General features: G+C 40.1%; 1 pseudogene; it reads left to right on the top strand.

The window, feature by feature from the left end:
• The first annotated feature begins 5,446 nt into the window (after window positions 1-5,446).
• On the top strand, window positions 5,447-6,104 carry LOC136142416 (elongation factor 1-alpha 1 pseudogene; annotated as a pseudogene).
• The last annotated feature ends 798 nt before the right edge of the window (window positions 6,105-6,902 follow it).

The following is a 6,902-nucleotide window of genomic DNA, read 5'->3' as shown; positions in this document are numbered from 1 at the left end:
GTTTTTGTGTCATCATCGTCATCATTGCTTAAGTATTCATCGTGTAGAACATCATGTGTTAGACTTGTACTGAAGTGGGTAGCCCATCCTTACATAGGCATAAGGTGAGTGATATTTACAGTAATATGAAATTAATAATGTTTCAGTTTTCTTACTTTGTATTCAAAGAATTACATTACCATGTAGTATGCCTCTCCCTCTCTCATAATTGGAGAAACTGCCTACTAGCCTATCATCACAGGTAAGTGTGGGTTTTTTAAAAACGTAACAATGTTTCCAATACTGTACTATGGATTTGACTGTAATATTGGATACCATAAACATTTTTTTTACTTACCATTTCTCTATTGCGATTTCTTTTTTGTTTTCTCATTAAACTTATATTTTCCTTTTAATCTCTTTTTAAATTTTTTATTTTATATTAGAGTATAGCAGAGTAACAATGTTGTGATAATTTCAGGTGCACAGCAAAGGGACTCAGCCATACATATCCATGTATCCATTCTCCCCCAAACTCCCCTCCCATGCAGGCTGCCACAGAGCACTGAGCAGAGTTCCCTGTGCTATACAGTAGGTCCTTGTTGATTATCCGTTTTAAATATAGCAGTGTGTACATGTCATTTTAATGATTCATTCACTAGTGTATAGGTTAGGCTACCATGAAGCACTTGTAAACATTACACTAGCTACAGTAAAGCAATCATATTGCTGCTTCTTCGTTATCAAAACATGATTCATTATACTTGTAAATAAACATGAATTTCTTTTTCACATTGTCTTTTCATTTTTGATGTTTGGTGTTAGTAACATGTACATACAACATCTACAGCGTTTGTATCATATAAGATGATATTGATGTAGGTACTGTCAGATGAGTTATCTTGTAAACAGACAATGTAAAGTTATGGTATTAATAAATACAGTACAATACTGTAAATGTATTTTCTCTTCCTTATGATTTTCTTAATAATATTTTCTTTTCTCTAGTTTACTGTATTGTTATGTTATCGGTAAGGCTTCCAGTCAACAGTAGGCTAATAGTAGTTAAGTTTTTTTTTTTTTTTTTTTTTTTTTTTTTTTTTATGCGTTACGCGGGCCTCTCACTGTTGTGGCCTCTCCCGTTGCGGAGGACAGGCTCCGGACGCGCAGGCTCAGCGGCCATGGCTCACGGGCCCAGCCGCTCCGCGGCATGTGGGATCTTCCCAGACCGGGGCACGAACCCGTGTCCCCTGCATAGTAGTTAAGTTTTTAGGAAGTTAAAAGTTATATGCAGATATTTGACTGCACAGGGATTGGACCCCATCCCCATGTTATTCAAGGGTCAACTGTATATAGATATACCTGCCTTTGCCACTTGTGGGAAAGGGCCACAATATATTGTAGGACCTTTAAAAAGATCCTCTTTTTAAAAATTACACAAGGGAAGTGTCTTTTGTTCTCAACCAGCTTAAGCCAAGCTATGCTACGGTAACGACATAAAATCTCAGTGGTTCACAATAACAAAGGGTTATTTCTTGCTCATATAACATGCCGTCTCAGGTCAGCTCAGCCTTGCTCCACATCTTCCTCCTTCTGGGACCCAAGCTGAAGATCAACCTGCAATAGGGAAGAAACTTTTTATTCTATTACAAGTTAATCAGTAAAGGGATATTGCCTATAAGCTTAAATGATACATAAGAGCTCATTTCTGGGAACCCTGCCTCGCAGGTAATGAGCATTAAGCTAAAATACCCTTGTTTAGTTCACAGGAATCATCCTGACCAGTTCCACCTGTGAATGACTGCAGGGAGGAAGAAATTAACACCTCCCCTCCGGAGGCTGACGGGAACAAGGAAATGTTTGACTTCACTTCCTCCACTTTTAGTATAAATGAAACCTGAGTTCTAACTCAGGCAAGACGGTTCTTTGGGGGACGAGTCTACCGTCTTCTCAGCTTGCTGGCTTTCTGAATAAAGCCATTATTCCTTGGCCCAACGACTCCTCTCTTGATTTATTGGCCTGTCGTGCAGCGAGCAGTTTGAGCTTGGACTTGATAACAGACTTAGGGACAGCCCACCAGGAGCCTTGCTGCTCATGGCTGCCCGTTCACATCAAGCCCTAGCAGCTGCTGGGGCCACTTGTCCGGGGACATCTTCCCTTCAAAATTCCCCAAAGCAGCACCGGCTGCCCCAGCGCTTGGATGTAGGAGCAAGGAATCAACATTTGGGAGCTGACAGCTCTATACAGTAGGGTAAGTCGCTCCGGTGTGTACCGCTGGAAACTTTATTCCTCTCCATTTGGGGCTTTTTCTCTGCAATAAGCCAATTTGTTTTGCATTTGAGTGGGGTACCATTTTGGAGAGAGGAAAGAGTTGTTGGACTTTTACCCGATGTGTGTACTAGTTCATTTGTTTCTTTGGATGTGAAGTTCGTGTTTTGTCTTGAATTTGTCTCTAAAAACGGGGACTATTTCAGCTATCCCTAAAGCCCTGTGAGGCGCATTTTGGATAAGTGATCTGATTACAGCTATGGGTGAGAGAAAGATGATATTTTATTGTAACAGTGTGTGGCCACAATATCTGTTAGGATCTCCACAAGGGGTTTAGCAGGGTTATCTCGGAACCCCATGCACCATGTACTGCTACCCTTGCTGTGTTAATTACGTTATTTATGGTCTCCTGTGTCATTGGTATATGTAAAACACCCAAGACCCAACTTGAGGGTTCATTTAGAATTTTCTGTTTGTCCTTTGGGTTTTTTCTTTCATTTTGTTTGGTACTGTTTCTCCATTTACAGCCAAATCAGTTCTGTGATATTTAAAACTTTTACTGATGTCAAATGGAAGAAAGGAACAGGAAAAAAAAAGCTGTCTGTTCTTGTCCAAGAGTGGGACATTCCCAGGAAGGAGAGAAAGTTTCCACTTGGTTCCTAAAATCACCAAAAGCTACAAATAAAAGTGTCTTTTCCATAAATATTAGTAAAAAGGGTTTAGTCATCTAGACAGGTGACCTTGATTTGTCCCATCTGCCAGAAATGCAATTCGAATCCAACCTCTTCTGTAACTGTTGGGTTTTATATTGCTGTACCTGATTCATGGCTGAAATTTTGGAATGAGAAGTATGAGGTCTCTGTTTGTGTTTGTACTTGTTATAGATGTGTGGCATTGCCGAAACTAACTTGTAAAAGAACTACTTAATTGGCTTAAGGGAAATCAAGTGCTTATATAAATACTCAAATATAAAAGAAACTGGCCAGAATGAATTTCAGGTTCATGTGATCTAGGAAATATTCAGTATTGAATTAATATCTGGTGTTAAAGTTAACTTAATCTTGTTGCTTTGATTAATACAGACATGTCTTTAGACTCATCAACATTAATTATAGTACTTCTATTGTCCCTAGGTTTACTAGAAATCAAATAAGACGCTATTCCTGTTACAAAGTTTGTCAGCAAGAAAAATAACAATACGACAAAGCTTTTAAGTAAATAAAACAGAGGTAAATGAGGTAAGAGTTTTAGGTAAACTCCGTAGGAATAATTATGCTTTTAGAATGTATATATAAAACAGTGTTTCCAGATTTTCGTAACTTGAAACTAAACTAAGTTAAATGAAGAGAATTTGTTGACTATCTGGGTCATTTCAAATAGGATAGAATATTACTGGCCAGGTCTAAGTTTACCTACTTTTGCCTTCTTAGGAGAGGAAGACTGAAGCATAAGTTTGTCAATCAGAAAATGCTGATATGACAAACAGTTTACAATTACTTCTTGGTTTTCACTAGAGATTAAGGTTTTAAGGCTAAGAATCATAAGGGAAACATTTCAGTATGCAAAGATGTAGGATGTGTGTTTTTCAGCACAGAAGGTATGAGGAATGAAAATCCCTTTCGTTGAAGGGAAAAAGGTGACATGATCAGTATTGGCTAAGATAAGAATTGAACTTAATTAAGAAAATGAATGTTAAATGTAAAGTGGTACAAAACCTGAATCGGTTTCCTAAGAGGACAAAGTTTTCTTAAAATATCGAACCGCTTTTAGTAATTGTGAGTTATTTGTTTAAGCGATCTGTATTAGCCATTGAGATCTTATTATCGCTGGTTAAAACTTTTTGATATTTTGATAAACTTCCCCCAAATCAAATTCTGGGTGAGGTTCATTTGACCTCTAGCTAACTTTGAAGTTTTCCAAAGGATCCCTGGAACACCTCAAACTATTTGTTTTCTCTCCATCTCAGAGAGAGGAATACTCAACTAACTGGGCTTATTCAGTATGTTGAAATGGGAAGCACTGTCAAATAAGTTGTGATAAAACTCTTTGGACTGTATCATATGGGTAAACGTTATTAATGTACATATTCTGGACATTATATGGAACTCCTAAAATTCTGGTGTATCCTGGTAGATGATATCAGTCCTAATATTAGTAATTATCTTCAGTTGTTTGTCACAGCAGTAACCAAGTTTCTTTTTAATTGCATTGTAATCGCAGTTGGTTGATGCTGAAGGGATAATCAATTGCTAGTTATAGCTTTACAGTGGCTTTTGAATGACTATAGCTATTTTGTGAAGAAGCAGAGAACGATGAAATCCTTTATGTGCAGGCACTTGTGCTCTTACATCAGGGAAAACAAGAAAAGGAAGGGAATGAGAGTGAGGATATGTTGCTTCAAACCTTAACTCCTTCCAGCTGAGCTAGGTGTCCCAGCTGCACTGGCTATTATGCCAATATAGCCACCCCTTCCTCCACCTTCCATTCTTTTCCACCTTCCATTCTTTTCCAGCCCCAATTCCTGACCCTGGGGCTCAGGACTTTCCCTCCTTTTAGGGATCAATTAGAAAATCCTGTTAGTTTCTGGGCCACAGGGACTTGGTCTGGTATCACCATCTAAGAACCAAAAGGGCCAGGAGTTTGGGCCAGGAGTTTGGGCCAGGAGTTTGGGCCAGGAGCCACTCCCAGGGCAGGACAATTTCAATTGCTGTTATCTCACATAGGGGGTTAAATGCAAATAACTAGCCAGCTGGGTTTATATTTTAATTGGAAAGATCACCACCCTCCTTTATAGGGGTAATCCTCTACACCTGAAGCCCACTTGGCAGTACCCACAGACGAAACAAACTGAGATCCCAGTGAGGGAGAAATGCTGGAATTAGAGCAATACTTATTAGTGCATCTTGGCAGGCCTTTGAAAAGGGGAACCAAAGCAAAAGTTTAAACAGAACTCAAGAAATTTGGCAAAAAATAAAAATCCCAGGAAAGGAGACAGAGCTTCCCCCCACACCCTACCCCTTGAAGTCTACGAAAAGTTAAGACCAGAAGTGTGTGCTCACAGCACCCCAGCGAAGGCCAGTAACACATGGCCAATACTAATCCCATTAAGAAGGGATGTCAGGACACCTAATCTAAAGCAATGTCCTTTGAGGCAAGAGGATCACTTCTCCCATAGACTGACTTGTCAAGATACCAGCCAATGTATTCCTTGCATCTGTCCCTCCAGGACATATACAAAATTGGTGGTATTGGTACTGTCCATGGGGGTCCAGTGGAGACTGTTCTCAAATCTGGCATGGTGGTCACCTTTGCTCCAGTCAACATTACAACTGAAGTAAAGTCTGTTGAAATGCACTATGAAGCTTTGAGTAAAGCCCTTCCTGGGAACAATGTGGGCTTCGATGTCAAGAACGTGTCTGTCAAAAATGTTCCGTCGTGGCAGTGCAACCGGTGACAGCAAAAATGACCCGCCAATGGAAGCAGCTGGCTTCGCAGCTCAAGGGATTACCTTGAACCATCCAGGCCAAGTCAGTACTGGATATGCACCTGTGCTGGATTGTCACACAGCTCACATTGCTTGCAAGTCTGCTGGGATGAAGGAGAAGATTGATCATCATTCTGGGAAAAAGCTGGAACATGGCTCCATATTCCTGAAATCTAGTGATGCTGCCATCATTGATATGGTTCCTGGTAAGCCCGTGTGTGTTGAGCTTCTCTGACTATCCTTCTCTGGGCCGTTTTGCTGTTCATGACATGACAGATGGTTGCTGTGGGTGTCATCAAAGCAGTGGACAAGAAGGGCAGTGGGAACTGGCAGGGTCACCAAGTCTGCCCAGAAAGCTCAGAAGGCTAAATGAATGTTATCCCCAATACCTGCCACCCCAGTCTTAATCAGTGGAAGAATGGTGTCAGAACCGTTTGTCTCAATTGGCCATTTAAATTATAGTAAGACTGGTTAATGATGACAATGCATCGTAAAACCTTCAGAAGGAGAGAAGAAAGTTTTGTGAACCATTTGTTTTGTATGTGGAAGTTCTACATTTTTAGTTTTTAAAATCAGTAGCTTCTAATTAGTTAAAACCCTCCTTAAGAAAATTATCCCCTGATTTGGATTAAGGCGTTGGAACTACATTCATCCTGGAGGCTGCAATCAACAGGAAAAACCAAGAAAATGAATACTAATTTAACTTGGGATAAGGCCTTGCCAGTTGCCCCGCTACAGATCAGTGGCTCCCAGAAGCAGGCTTAAATTAAACCCCTTTGAAGTATTGTATGGTAGGCCACTCCAGGTGTCTGCCCAGGCTAGAGAATCTCGTAAATACTTTAAAAGACCTAGCAGTTGCCAATTATGTTAAAACTTTGGACACTTTACCAGCCTCTGTTCATGTGTTTGCCTCCAGCAGGTCTTGCCCATCCAACTGAAGTAGATGGTAGTTTCATTGTAGCTGGAGAAGGGTCACCCAATTTGTTTACTTTTGTTCAAATAACTAGCACAGGAATTGAGTGTATGTCTTGGGAACTGGAACCAAAATCCCAAGTTCAAGTACAAATTAGACAACAAAGTGTTAAGGGGTTTCACCAGGTTCAAATAGTGGTAGATAAAAAAGGACTGACCAAAGATTCTAAGGAATATTCATCACCTCCAGAAGTAGCCA

The sequence above is a fragment of the Phocoena phocoena genome, chromosome 1 (genome assembly GCF_963924675.1).
Source record: "Phocoena phocoena chromosome 1, mPhoPho1.1, whole genome shotgun sequence".
In the NCBI taxonomy this organism is placed as follows: Eukaryota; Metazoa; Chordata; class Mammalia; order Artiodactyla; family Phocoenidae; genus Phocoena; species Phocoena phocoena.
The sequence above is the reverse complement of the archived record's forward strand: the minus strand, read 5'-3'. Positions and strand labels throughout refer to the sequence as shown.